This window comes from Sorex fumeus, unplaced genomic scaffold, assembly GCF_029834395.1.
Source record: "Sorex fumeus unplaced genomic scaffold, SorFum_2.1 ptg000037l, whole genome shotgun sequence".
Lineage (NCBI taxonomy): Eukaryota > Metazoa > Chordata > Mammalia > Eulipotyphla > Soricidae > Sorex > Sorex fumeus.
In genome coordinates, this window is record NW_026606094.1 from 51,431,940 (window position 1) to 51,447,463 (window position 15,524).

Sequence of the window (15,524 nt, forward strand, 5' to 3'; positions counted from 1 at the left end):
CACTACTGGAAACTTGAATAGGTCACTTAAATTATTTAAGCTGTCACTTATTTCAGAGAAATGTATGATGATCTTGAGCTAGAGTATAACTAAAATAGCTACAGTTTTTCAGCTGTCATCATAACCATGCCATTGTATAACCTTTTCTTGAATTTTAAAGGGTTTTGTTTATTAAAGCCAGCAGAGAGCTAGCAAGAGAATTTTCTGTTTGTACTGTGATTCAAAGCATGTCAGAAACTGTCAAGGAAGCTAATCTACTCTCTAAGGACCTATTAATAAATCAAACGAATGCCAGTGATGAGGTATATAAATTAATTAAGGATAATTGACCCTGTTGTAGGTAGATGGGATATATGAGATTGCTTTAGGCCAAATCTCATGCCAGAAGATATATAACCATTTTCACACCTTGACAATTGTGAAAGTTTCTTTACCAACCCTTATTTTAAAAATAGAATTGATAAAGTTGTTTATTAGAAGAAGACTCATCTATAGGTACTTTCTATCTTCAATTAGAATATGTAATGTAATTTCTAAAAAGTATTTGTTGCACCTGTTTTTCACTTCAACTAGTTTTGGGTCAACACTGCATTTTTAATGAAAAATAGCTCATGAAGATTAACTAATTTGCTAATATTTCTCTTATTACTATGCTTTATAGCATTGAATTTGTTATCTTTATACTGTAAAGGTAAAGGTAAAGGCCCTCCCGTTGATCGTCGATTTGCTCGAGCGGGCCCAGTAACGTCTCCATTGGAGACTTTGTTGTTACTGTGTCTGGCATATCGAATACTCTCGGTAGCTTGCCGGGCTCTCCGAGAGGGGCGGAGGAATCGAACTCGGGTCGGCCATGTTGGCCGCGTGTAAGGCGAACGCCCTACCGCTGTGCTATCGCTCCAGTATACTGTAATTGAACATATAATTCCATACAATGAGTTAAATCCAAGACTCCTTATGAAAAAGTTAAGATCTTTAAAATGTATTTCAACTGTATCTTTTAAGAACAATGGGGAAAATATCTACATACCACTCAAAGTTTCTGAGGTTATACTAAGCATTCCACTACAAGGATTTTAACACTTTGTCTCTTTTGAAAGTAGCATGAGTCTTGTATCTTAAATTTTGCTCCATGGTATCATCTGGGCCTGAAACAACTTACTAGAAATGCAGATTTTGGAAATATTAAATTGTAATCTTTATTTTAATAAGAGGTGATTGGGATACATATCATATATACCATAATCATATTTTCAGTTAAAATATAAATGCAAAACTATTTTACATTTAAAACACATAATATTCTAATGAAAATTACATGCAAAATAAACTTCTAAACCTTCAATCATCAAAACTGTGAACAATACACTTTGTTTGGTTTGTGGTTTTTAAATCCTTAACTCATCATCACTGTTCTCCATTTTGGTCATGAATCTCAGAGATCTAATTCACAAAAGGATATTAGAGTTGAAGACATAGTAAAGCGGGTCGGCTGTTTGCCTTGCATGTGGCCAACCTGGGTTGGATCCCCTTAACCACATAAGATTCCTGAGCACTTCTAGGAATTATTCCTGAGCACAAAGCCAGAGCTTTGAGCACAACAACAGTGCAGTATGTACTCAGTCATCCCAACCCGTTCCCCACAAAATAAATAAGGGGTAATTGTGATTGTACAAAAGAGAAAAATTGGGTTGTAGGAAGTTTATCCTACAGTAGTTTCAGTTTCACGAACAGAAAATCTATCTTCACATATTTGGAAAATGTTCTTACATAGAATAGCAGTTCTCTGCAACAATTGAAAATAAATATACACTAGAAGTGAAAGGGATGCATTTTTATGCAATAGTAGAATTTCTGTGGTTCATTTGTCATAGCACATGAAAATCCTATTTATGCCTAAGGGACTGTCTCAGATATGAAGTTCATCTGTCTAGAATGCATCAGCAAAAACAAATGAAGAAAGTACCACAGATCTAGAAAACAAATTTAGCACATAGTGCAGTTTTAGAAACAGAATAATACATATTAGCATATTAAAGTTATAAATAGGCATAGTTTATTCATTAAAAAAGACAAATTTTAATAATTATATCTCATCAATAATTGAATAAGCTTCTCTAAAAAGTAGAAAACTAATTGTCTGAGTTGATTTAAAATATTTTTATGTTCAAGATGTGTTTTTCAGCATGGCATCCAAGACACTTGCTAAATTTGAGAATATATAATTTTATTTTTCCATTTAAAAGGCTCAGAGGAATTTTTCTTATTTTTATGACTTCTGGTGAAATTTTAATAATTAAGATGTACAAATCCTGGCTTTTGGACCAGACAGAATTTTATTTGCATTAACAATTATCTCATCATTCTATATCTCGTCACTATCCCCAAAGTGTTCAATAAATTCTGCTGCTGAATAATTTACAATAATACAGTAATGACATTGTGGAACATACAATGCACATAAGTTAATTTATTCCTGCTCCTTAGTTTAATTTTAACAGAATGACCTGATTTAATTATAACTATGAGCAACTTTTTATACTAGATCATGTGCTACCATAATTTCCATCACCTGCAAGTCCTTTCCAAGGATACTTTCACTTTTATCTTCTCTTCCAGTTTTAAGGATTCCAGTCTATTTAAAAGTCTATGTGTTTTATTGAGTCATTGTAAAGACTTTGTCCTAAGTGAATATTGATCATATGGTTCAGCACAATCAATATGCCTGGAGAGGTATTACATTTTCCTCTGCGACTGATATTAGCAAGATGATAAGAATAACATAAGGTTTATACCAGGGGGTTTCCAAAGGAAAAAAATAATGCTTTTTATTGTGAGAGGAAAATGGGAACATCAGATGGTGCTCCTGTCTCTGTGATCAGGGATCATTCCTGGAAGGGATTGGGGGGAATATATGTGGTACTAAGGATAGAACCCAGGTTGACTGTGTAAGACAATTGCTCTACCTACTGTACTGCTCTGGTCTCAGAGAATAAATATTCATAAGTTAGTCATCACAGCTCATCTTGCATATCTCTTGGATAAGGACTACTATAAATTATTCTAGATGTTTCCCTAATAGCTAGTAGTATATAGTAACCTTTCTTCCAAAGCTTACAACTTTCTTTATAGATATACACACCATACTTATATTTCATTTAAACCAACAAAGCACAGGAAACTATTCTTAGACTCAACATTCTACTTGTTTGGTTTCATTGCATTTTTTAAATTTATCTTCATAAAAAAATAAGTTAAAGTCCATTACTATGCAAAGTGTCATTCTGGTGTTGTTACAAAAGCTCGTTTTGGCATGGCGATAGTGCAGCAAGTAGGGTGCCTTCTTGCCGTGATTCTTTAGTTAAGAAGGAGTGATCTCTGCAATAATTCTATAGCTTTTTATGCTCATGTAATAAAAATGTGTTATTAAAGCCATTCCAGGGTGTAATATGCCTGCCTTTTCTTCATCATCATTCCAGCTGCCATTCATTCAGTCTCTGCTATCAACTGTATCACCAGTAACGTCTCCATTGTGAGACTTGTTACTGTTTTTGGCATATCGAATATGCCACAAGGAGCTTGCCAGGCTCTGCCGTGCAGGTGGAATACTCTCAGTAGCTTGCCAGACTCTCTGAGAGGGACGGAGGAATTGAACCCAGGTCAGCCGTATGTAACGCAAAAACCCTACCTGCTGTGCTATGGATCCAGTCCATCAAGTATATCAACACACACACACACAAAAATTACCATATTTTACTAGTAAAGTAAAGTAAAGGCCCTTCCGTTTATCATCGATTTGCTCGAGTGGGCCCAGTAATGTCTCCATTGGAGACTTTGTTGTTACTGTGTCTGGCATATCGAATACGTCATGGGGAGCTTGCCAGGCTCTGCCGTGCAGGCGAGATACTCTCGGTAGCTTGCCAGGCTCTCCGAGAGGGGCGGAGGAATCGAACTCGGGTCAGCCATGTTGGCTGCGTGCAAGGCAAACGCCCTACCGCTGTGCTATCGCTACCATATTTTACTAAGAGAAGAAAATAACTAAACAGAATCATATTCAATTGTATTTAGTTAAGATCCACACCATTTGACAAATTTCAGTGATCTAAGTATTTTTACTATGCCCCAAAATTGAAGGAGATATAAAACAAGGTTTAGTTAGAGTTCAGTGAGAGCTGACTTCAACATATTATGTACAGAGACCCTTTACATAAATAAGGTCAACAATCAATTTCAACATGTAACTTATAATATTAATGCATTTTAAAAATAAATATACAAATTATTGGTAGAAATTTTTTTATTTATAACTGTGCATTATTTTTGTTTTGGGGGTCACAACTGTGGTGCTCAGGCCTTACTCCTGACCCTGTGCTTATTCAGATATCACTACTGTTAAGACTGGGGCACCATATGTGGTTCTTGGGATTGAACCAGGTTGGGACTCTGCAAGGTAAGCACCCTACCTGCTATACAATCACTCCAGACCCAGAGATTCATTCTTATCTTTACTGACTACTGTTAACAGTTTGCTCACATTTCTATAATGAATTGACACAGAAATGACACAATGTAAGTTGAGTAGAAAATTATACATAATAAAAATTAACCGGTGCAGTTTCTATTATACCAAATTGCATATTATTTACTATTTCAATATTCTGTTAATGGATGAATAGGCATGTCCTTTTTATTGTTTATTACATCCCTCTGTTATTTTAATGCATTCCTTATTTCTCAAATGGTGCCAAATGATCGATGTTTGGTGTAATAAGAATTGCAAATGTCCTTCAGAGAAAAAGTCATTTTTATTTAGTAAACAGAAAGCATGAATAATGAACAATACAAGAAAATTATAAAAAAATTAAGAAGTAGTTCAGAGGTGCTCATTTACAACTGAGGAAATTAAAAATGCAAATGCATTATTATTGTAAAAGTAGTTAGCAGACAAATGAGTAAAACATTTAAAAAGAGAGTTTGTTCTAATTCATCATTGTTTAAAAGACACCTGTGGGCTCTAACTAGAAAAGACAAGAAGAGAAATACAGATGGCCACATTTAATATTATATCCATCACATTTTTTATCCTCTAATGGGGGGTGTCATTCTCTGTTGGTGGAAAATACAACATATTTAAATATTTTAATAAAAGTCAGATGACAAAATTTATAGTATTTTCTACTTTTTTCATAATAGGGTTTGTACAATATTTATTTTTCAATATATCAAAGAAATTGTTGTCATTCTATGCCAAAATAATCTATATTTGGGTGTTGAAAACAAAATGAATTTAAATTTCCTCTTTGTTCCATGGATGACTGAGCTATTATGAGATTGATATTGAGTAATTGTGTGATTATCAAGATGTTCAATACTAGAAACATATTTGCAACATTAGATAAGTTTTTTTAAAATTGATATAATCAGATTTTGTTGAACCTATTATTATTTTTCCACAATTATTTTATTATTTTAATACAATGATCCTGAAAATAAAATTTAGATTAGACTTTGTTTTTGTTAAGCATATTATGTTTATGTGGTTATAGAATCATAGTATGCCAGAATATATCATTTTTTTAATGTGAATATCCACAGAGCAACCACATTAAAGCAGAGTTAAAACAATCAGAAACAAAAGAAATATCAAAATATTAATGGGAAGAGGACAATGAGCACACATATTGTATTCAATGAACATCATGATTTGAATGATGCATGTTCATGCAGTTAAAAATGAATGAAGACATTTATACTTATTTAACTATAGCAGCTATTTTAAAAATTTTTTCTTTTCCCACTTTGGTTTAGAATCAAAGTACTGTTAATCATGCAACGATTTCATATAGTCTGATATATAGTATTGCTTTCCTTCTATTGGCACATGCAATGTTATTTTTATCATTTATGTTATTCCTTCTAAGGCACAGTATATATAAATCTTATATTTTATATTTAATACTTCAGAGATGGACTTTGTGAAGACTATTTAGCATAATAATGTCCAGGTCAAGTCCTTGCCCATTTAACAAACTGCTACTCAATTGAAGTTTAGTGCTTCCCTCACCATATATGACACATTTTCTGTAGTTTCCTAGACTTTTGCTTAGTTATTGACCTAATATTATCACTATTACTATCACTATTACTATCACTATCACTATCACCTGTTGTTCATAGATTTGCTCAAGCGGGCGCCAATAACATCTCCATTTGTCACTGTCACGTGCTAGTGTAGCCCAGTGACATATTGGGGGCTCTTTCAGGGTCAGGGGAATGAGGGCCATGATTGTTACTGTTTCTGGCATATCGAGTACGCCACAGGTAGCTTACCAGGCTCTGCTGTGTGGGCGGGATACTCTCGGTAGCTTGACAGGCTCTCCAAGAGGGATGGAGACTTTTGGGGCAGCCTCTAATGACCTTTATAGGTGTTCCCAGTAAGGCATATATGCGTAATATTATAAAATTATAAACTTTACTCCCTACTAAATTATTTGGTTTGGAGTGATAGCGCAGCAGTAGGGTGTTTGCCTTGCACGCGGCCGACGCAGCCAATGCAGGTTCAATTCCTCTGCCCTTCTCAGAGAGCCGGGCAAGCTACTGAGAGCATCTCATCCACACGGCAAAGCCTGGCAAGCTCCCGTGATGTATTTGATATGCCGAACACAGTAACAACAAGTCTCACAATGGAGACATTACTGAGCCCGATTGAGCCAATCGATGAACAATTGGAGAATAGTGCTACTAAATTATCTAAATAGATAAATGGGTATTTTGATCAAATAATAAAAACAATTTATTAGAATTCTTATAGATTCCGAAAATTATATTGTCACTATATCTAAAAACATTATGTTCTTTACCCAGAATTAATAAGTCATTCATAATTAATGATGTTGGATTCAGAAGGTTATAGTATTAACTAATTAAAAAATTTGGACAGGTTAATAGAAAACAAAAACCATTCAAATGGAAGGACTCTTTCAACTCATGATTTAAGACATATACAAACATAATAAGGACTAGGTCAAGGGTACTGATGAAAAAGTCTTGCCTTGCACACAACTGACCCAATTTTGATCCTTGGCATTGCATATGTCCCAAGAACACTGACAGGAGAGATCCCTGAGCATAAAGTCAGTAGTAATCCCTGAGCACTGCTGGGTGTGGCCCTTAAACAAAGCTAAATATCCTATAATTTGTTGCTAGCTTGAAACAAATGATTCTCTGTACTTGGTGTAAAACAACGACTTAAGAGACTATTTTAATTACATGGGTTGGGATCTAAGGGAGTTTCCCTCAGTTGTTTCTGGAATTTCTTACTGGTTCCATTAGTGAAAACTGAGGCTTTATGTTTCTGCACTGGGATTCTACAATGACCTTTTTGAGAGTGAAATATAGTGAAACACCTACAACGCTTTCTCTAATTTTCTCCCAGGTTTTAATCCTTGGCTCTCCACTCTCCTCTGCATATCAAGATTACCTTTCCTTTTTTCATTTCTTCAAATCCACTCATATACTTTATCCATGTGACATTTCAGAGGTAGAGAAGAGAGGGCTCACATTTTGTCATCAATGAAATGAAAACATCAATTTTTCTTCTCTGAATTACAAAATTTTAGAAAACAGTGAATATACCTGTAAGTGCTAAAGGAAATAACTATATTATATAATATATAATATGTAATGAGTTATATATATTACATATTATATTATATATACTATTATTATATATTATATATTATATTGCATATATAATATATAATATGTAATGAGTATTATGAGTTGTCAGGGTAAAGTATAAGATGGCCATTAATAAATATTATTAAAGTTTACCATAATTAAGACTAGAGAATTTGATAGGAAACAATCTTAGACAAAATTTGAAAGGTGGGTGATATTGTAACTAATATAAAGCAACAATTATAATTTGCATGAGATTTTGCTAATACTTGTTCAAGCAATAAATGATTTATAAATAATTTATACTATTTTTAAACTTTGATTTTTAAACTACTAATAAAATAAAGTCAAGATTTTGGTCTTAGAAAGAAAATAACTATCATAAGAGCCAGAAAGACATCAAATGGGGTGCTTGCCTTGCTAGTGGCTAACCCACATTCGAAACCTTCCACCCCATAAAGTCCCCTATTTCTTCCAGGAGTGAGCCGTGAGAGCAGGCAGGAGTATGTCCCGAGTAGATGCTGATGTGGCCCAAAGCAAAAGAAAGCACAGAGAGGAGGGGAGGGGAGGGAAAAAGAGAGGACAGGAGGGGAGGGCAGGGGAGGGCAGGGGAGACAAGAGGAGGGGAGTGGAAAGATCTATCACAAATTCCAACACAATACAAAATAATCATGTATTAATTGTGTTTTGTTCTTTGTCATCAGTTAATCTGTCCATTTTATTTATTTAATACTGTGGATTTTAGAGCAGAGTAAACAAACAAAAAGCTGGTGAGTTTCATGAGTCAAAAACAATTACTTTTGTAGTAGAGTGCTTGGAATTGGAATTAGGTAAAATATGCTAAGTGAAACTGATAATAATTTCCTAGTTTTAATTAATAGGAATCAAATACCATAATTAATTTATGACTTAAAAATGGCTCTTATAAAGATTATTAAGCCTGAAAAATGAAGTAAGGTAGAGAGATTGATTTTATCTTTTAATAATTGTTATGCATTGATCATCCACAGTTCTCCCAGAAATACACCTCTATCACAACACTGACAATTGAATTTAACTAGGTATTAAATTGTATGTAGAATATTTTTCAAATACTCTTCAAGAATGTATTTTTATAATCATCCCAATATTTCATTTGATATTTCATACAAACATATCATACCTAAACATATGTCACCTCTACCGTCTCACACCTACTCCTCCACATTACTTGGCTCTGTACGTTTTTTAAATCCAGAGTCAAAAGGTTTGCCATCATATACTCTCCCTCCTTGTCTTGTTTCTCGATATAGCACAGCTGAGTGAAATCACCAAGTATCTGTCTTTCTCCATCTAGCTTCATATAATATGGTATGCTCAAGTTCCATTCAAACATTTAACTAAGCAATATATTTAGTGACAATATGAACAGCATGTTTATTTCTTAAGACTTTTATTTTCTATTGATTGCAGGCTTATAGCAATAACTGATTTTATCAAATGGTAAAGCATTATGTAACAAAATTTTACTAATTTATTTATTGATATAGTCTTTTACTTTTTTGCACATAACAAAATTCTTGTTAAACAGTGAGGTTTACCTTTGATCCAATTTTACTCTTGTTATTTTCCACAAATCTGTTTTCTTCAGTGTGCTGTTTACAATTTTTGTACAAATGCTGAATGAAAGTGGTAATGGTTGTCATTATTTACTTAATTATACCCTCAAAGAAAAAGCTTTCAGTGTTTTCTGATTAGCTATGATATTTTATCTTTCCACCTTTAATCCATTTAACCAAACATATTTTTGCCATTTTAGCAAAAATTAAGTATAGCTAAAGTAAACATAAATTTTAGTTACAGTAACTATAAATATTGAATTTATCTTCATTAGTTAAATTTGAATATTAAATATTATAAATATATTTAAATTTGAATGGATTCTTACGTATTATCAAGAGTGCTTTGCTAATTTATTAACATTCTTATGTAGTTTTTAATCATTAGTTTTCTAATTATGACGTGACATGGGTTTTCTAATGTTAATTCTGTTATTAGTTGTCTTCATTATTTTTGATATATAATTCTTTTACATTATTTTGTTCCGGTAAAGGGAAGAAGTTTTCTATGCCTAAATATGGATATCTTATAATATTATTTTTAAACTCTGCCATCCAGTAAACATCATTTGATAAACATACTTTCTACTTTATTGTCTGAAATTGTTTACCTAAGTTTGGGAATCACTTGTTCTTTTCAATTGGCATTCATTGAAGAGGTTTGATAAATTTGAGTGTTTGTGGAGATATTGCCTTTACTATTGATTGAATTTAAAGTTTACTGAGCAATAGAGGTTCTACTTTTTCTTCTTGAGTTTCTTCCATAGCTTAAGGGAATATTTTTTGTCCTATTAAATTTGAATTTATGGCTTTGTCACTCAAAATAGTTTCATAGTCTCTCTATTTATTTATTTTTTTATTTTACAATGTTTTTTCTTTAAATTTATTGAGACACCTTACTGTGGTTAAAAGATTACAATATAAAACGTACAATTTCACAACTCTGCAAAATATTTTTAGCCACATTTAAAAAACTTATTCCTGCTTATTTTAGCCTACGTTGTTGTCATTGTTTTTGGTTTGGTTTGATTTTATAATGATCACAGTATTAGAACAACTTGAAATTATTAACTAGTGAATTAAAATTGCTTATTAAAATTTCATCAGTCTTGTTTTCTGTAGTGACTGTAAGAAAATAGGCCCTTAAGTAAACAGGACATGCAATTAAGTCAAGAATGTCTTGGTGAGTATAAGAATTTTAAAACTGCTAAACACCGTGAAGAGAGTATTGGCAGTTTAAATTATATAGCAATAGACACTGAGAAACAGATAACATAAAATTTCTCTTATTCTTTCTCCAGTTTTTAATTAGGCCACCTAATTTTCAATACTATGAATAATAAATTTTTAGAATAAACTGTTCCAACTCCACATCTTTAACTATTTTTGGTGTCTTTATCTACTTTTGGTGTCAATATCTCAAGGCCCCCTTCCATCTCCTTGGGAAAAAGCGTCAGCAACAATAGCAAAGAATTTAAGAAAAGAGGTAAAAACAGGAGAAAAGAAATAAAAACAGAATGAGGGAGGGAAATAAAGAGAACAAAATAATGGCATATGTTTAATAATAAGGACATTATCATTTAAAGAAATGAAGTAAAATGAATTTCTACAAAATTTTAACTGCCAGTTTTAAGGACATTTCTTCTGCGCAGAAAACAACTTTTTATGAATAAGAATTCATTGATAAAAGCAATTTTCAGCAGCACTGTTTTAGTGAAGATTTTTGCATGTCTTTCTTTCTTTCTTTCTTTCTTTCTTTCTTTCTTTCTTTCTTTCTTTTTGTTACAAGCACTTGATGTTTGGACATCAATCCCACCCCAAGTGACCTCCCTTCTACCACTGCCTTCATTTACCAAACCACCCTTCAAGCCTGCTCCCTTGGCAGGTACACAATAATTTATTTTATATTGCTTATTGAAACTTAATGTAAAGGAATTATCAAAAATGCTTCAGTAAGAGAAAATATGTGAAAATTGTTATATCTCACCAAGGTGTTGTTATGTCATTGTTCAAGGATTTACTAAGCTGTTTGTTGCTCATTGAATCTTCAGTTTTTCTGTTTTTGTTTAGCACAGCGGTAGGGTGTTTGCCTTGCATGCAGCCAGCCCGGCCGAGCCAGGTTCGATTCCTCCACCCCTCTCGGAGAGCCTGGCAAGCTACAGAGAGTATTCAATATGCCAAACACAGTAACAAGAAGTCCCACAACGGAGATGTTACTGGGCCTGCTTGAGCAAATCGATGAACAATGGGAGGACAGTGTTTGTTTGTTTGTTGATTTTAGTTGGCTTCTATGTTACTTTCTCATGTAATTTGGTGTGCTTCTACTAGACTTTTAGAATGCACACATTTGGAAGCAAACATTGCTGCACTGGTACAGACTACTTAGGATTTATTGCCTCACCAGTGAATTGAAAAGATCCCTGAGTCCTCAGCTTGAACACCATGAGTACCTGAAAATTTCCTGTGTTGCTGTCTCTGCAGAGAGTATTAGGGATGCGATGGAGTTGAGTCGTTGGCCTAACTGTAGCTGTGGGTTGTAGTTGCATCTGCCAGGGCTTTTTCAAGGCAGAGACTTGGCCCACCCCTTCCTGAGGGCACCCCTCCCCCCAGAGTTCTCAGCAGGGGAAAATGATGTGCCCATGGTTTTTAGCTGCTTTGCTTGTATCTTCTCAGAAATGCAGTTGTGAATTGGTAGAACAGGACCTTGTGAGTGAGCATGGCAGCAGCTGTGAGAGGTGGGCATGGATACCAGAGCTTCTGAAAGTACAGGGGCGTTAAGGAAGTCAGCCTGCCCACACTCTGAAATGATCCTGAGATTCTCAGCCTGGACATCTTGGGTACCCGAAATATTTTTGCATTCTCGTGTCTTTGAAGAGAATATTAGACTGTGGAACTGAGCCACAGGCTTGGCTGCAGCAGTGGGTTGTGGGTGAGGCTGCTAGGGCATCTGCAGGGCATGGACTCAGCTTCAACCAAGGGTTCTCCAGAGTTCTCAACCTGGGGAACCAGTGTGTCATGACATTTTAGCTGCTTGACTTGTATCTCCATGGAGACTTAGTCGTAAATTGGTAGAACAGGGCTGTGTGGGTGACTCAACATGGCTACAGCTGTGGGAGATCTGAAAGACTGTTTTTCAAATGGCAGAACTCTTTTGCAATTATGATATGTTGTAAATGCTGGTAAATTGAAAACCCTAGGATCTGTCTGTATTTAATGATCTCAGGAACTGGTTCATTAATCCAATGCCCATGACTTTCTCTCTTGGGTAGTGGACTTTACACCATATCATGTTCCACTAAGGACAGGGGGGCATTGTTACAAGCATATCAGCTACTCTTTTGGATTTATTTATTTATTTATTTGTTTACTTTTGTTTCTCTACTTCCCTCCATATGTGGTTTGATTCTTTTCATACTGAATAGACTTCTCATACTTAATTCTTGTCTCCTACTCTACTGGAGAGATTGAAGATAAGATTCCTGAATTGGAAAAGTCCCCAACAGGTGGCAACAAAGATCTCATTGCTTGAGATAAAGTGCATGGTTGATATCTCCTGACTGTAAGTAGCATTCTGACACCAGTCTTTACCACAAGTAGTAAAGTGAAACATGAAACAAATGAAGACCAATACGTTGTTCATATAGACTCTGCAGCATTTTAAATACAGGATGGCAATGCTTATAATAAAGGTTATGAAGGTGGATAATTATTTTAAATCATGCTTACTAAGCTAAAAGGAAAACAAAACAAAACACCCGCTTCAGGTTTGAGTCAGTTGACCATCAACACAACATGCTATAAAAATAAGAATTTTTATATAGTTGTGTTTTAAGGTGGGCTGGAGTGAAAGCACAGCAGGTAGAGCGTTTGCCTTGCATGAAGCCAACACGGCCGACCCGAGTTTGATTCCTCTGCCCGTCTTGGAGAGCCCAGCAAGCTACCGAGAGTATCTCGCCTGCTTGGCAAAGCCTGGCAAGCTACCTGTGACGTATTCGATATACCAAACACAGTAACAACAAATTCTCACAATGGAGACGTTATTGGGCCCGTTGAGAAAATCGATGAACAATGGGAGGACAGTGACAGTGATGGTGTTTTAAGGTACTATTTCTCAACCTGTAGCCATATGGCCCTTCCATGAACACCCAAGATAATTTAAAGGAGTCACAAGTGAAAATCACATCTATGTGTGTGTGGTGGTGGCGGGGGGAGTATTGGGGACAGGGACAACATCATGAGACCAGGGAGTGAATATACAGAATAAGGCAACCATAAGAAGAAAACAAAGTTGAAAAGGGACCACCTTTGGTCAATGTAAGGTCCCGAAACACTGTTTTAAAGGTCCCTAATCTTTAGCATTTATGGGTCTGGGTATCATTATAAAAAGCCTATTTAAAGGTATGACTTCCCTCCCCTCAGAAAGCTTTCTTTCAGAGATATGAGCTAATAAGGAAGAATATCAATAGATGGGAGGTAGGGTATTTGAGTAGATGTGTAAGAGAATCTTGAACATCTTAAATTCTGTCAACCCTTGTGAAGTTTAGATTTAGCCCTGTGTCACCATGGCATAAAAAAAGGCATAATGCAATGCCCTTTTTGACCACACACACACACACACAAACACACACACACTCACACACACACATCTAAAGGTAAATGTCTTAGAAAATGAGACTTGCATTGTTTTAAGTTTGGTTCCACCTATTCCCTTTATTAACACTTAAACCTCTATGAGTTTCACCTGGTTCAGACTATATATAAAAATACCCATTTTAAATAAAAATGTATAAATTTTAAAATAGTTAAATGTCCATACATGTGTAAGAATCCACATAAATGTACCTGCAAATAGAACTTGAAATTGGTTGATATAAGAGATGTTCAAAATGTGACTTTTAATTAATTTATTTTTTGTTTTTGCCTCACAACCTGGCTATTCTCAAAGTTTACCCTTGATGGCTCAGGGGACTATAGTGGGTGCTGGACATTGAACCTGGGTAGGGTAAGTACAAATCAAGTGTCCTACGTACAGTAGCATCTTCCAGCCCCCCACAATATATTATGGTGAAAGTGTGTTTAGATAAATTAAGTTATACTGAATAAACTGTACCTATTTTACCTTAGAATTTAATATCATTAGCATTAGCATAATACATATTGGTATTCCTTCAATGATATTCTATGATGTGTTGAAACTGAAAAAATTTAATTACCCACAGAAAAAGGGATATCCTTCTAGGGTATCTTGCATTGGCAAGATATCGATTTTGAAAAACTGAAAAAAAATTAGGGCAATGGATTAGGTTATTCCTTAATAAAGAGGACTGAGCATTCATATTGCCTCCCAAAATGACTGGACTGGTTGACATTCCAGCAAGCAAATAGGGTCACATTTCCCCCCCTGAATACATACCAAAACTGATGTTTTTTTTTTTTTTGCTATATGCCTCTCTTTGGCTTTAGGTTGTATCACATTTGCATTTCTCTGATTATTAGAGATGCAGAGCATTTTTAGTATGTCATTTGTATTTTTTTCTTTGAGGAAATTTCTATTTATATCTTCTCTCCATTTCTGATGGGGTTATTTGTGTTTTCCTTGTAAAGTTTTACCAGTGCTTTATATATCTTGGATATTACCCCTTTATCAGATGAGTGGTAAGCAAATAATTTGTTCCAGTTTGTGAGCTATCTTTGTATTCTGGTGGTCATTTTGTTTGAGGTGCAGAAGCTTCTTGTAGTTGTACTTGTTTGTCTATGCTTCTACTTGTTTGGCCAACGACATTGTATTCTTAAAGATGCCTCTAGCTTCAATGCCATAGAATTGAATTCCCTATGTTTTCCTCTAGGTAACTATGGATCTGGGTCTGCCTGGGTATATTTCATATCAACATTTTTAACCATTTGATTTGATTTTTGTCAATGGTGTTAGAAATGGGCCTGATTTCTTTTCTGCATGTGGCCAATCAGTAACTTCATGAAAGTCTATCCTATTATCTTATCATGTAAAATACATACCAAGATCATTAAAATTTTCTTTGTTCCTAATTAGTCCAAGGCACCATTTCTTAATTTTATCCTCAAATGCTATCTTCCCAAAGGACAAAACAGATATGCAAATAATTAGCAAAAGTTTGAAAGATAAAAATGAACTTGGCACATCAAAAAATTCAGATTTAGCAAACTCCTGAAATTGCAATATTGTTAGATTCTAACAGCTTTTAAACGACTTTGCAGACAAAAAAATTATAA